This window comes from Wasmannia auropunctata, unplaced genomic scaffold (assembly GCF_000956235.1).
Source record: "Wasmannia auropunctata unplaced genomic scaffold, wasmannia.A_1.0 LD334341.1, whole genome shotgun sequence".
Classification (NCBI taxonomy): domain Eukaryota; kingdom Metazoa; phylum Arthropoda; class Insecta; order Hymenoptera; family Formicidae; genus Wasmannia; species Wasmannia auropunctata.
Genome location: NW_012028549.1, coordinates 7,920 through 8,346, shown reverse-complemented (window position 1 = coordinate 8,346; position 427 = coordinate 7,920).

The following is a 427-nucleotide window of genomic DNA, read 5'->3' as shown; positions in this document are numbered from 1 at the left end:
CAGGGTACTATATAAACTGCGCGTACGCGGCGCTCGCGCGATAGTCTGGCCGCCGGCTCCGCAGAGTCCGTATCAAGTCTACGGGAGCGTCACGTCGTGTCACGTAGGGACGATGTACAGCCTCAGACAGCTCATGCGCTGTAAAAAATAGATGAACATGAATGCATTGAAGGAAATTTATATACGGGTACATGAAATCTATAAATTTATTTTGATTTTTCTATCATTTTATTAGATTACAATTAATTCGCTCGCACGGTCGGCCACAACTGTTCGCCGCGTCGCGCGTCGGCACGGCGCTTGTTTCGTATAAGCTGATCATCGCGTGCGGGACAAATTGCTCCGCTTCATTATCTTAATTACGCATTTATCCATAAGTATAGCGTACGTTAACATACAGCGAATATATGGATAAACGCATAACTAA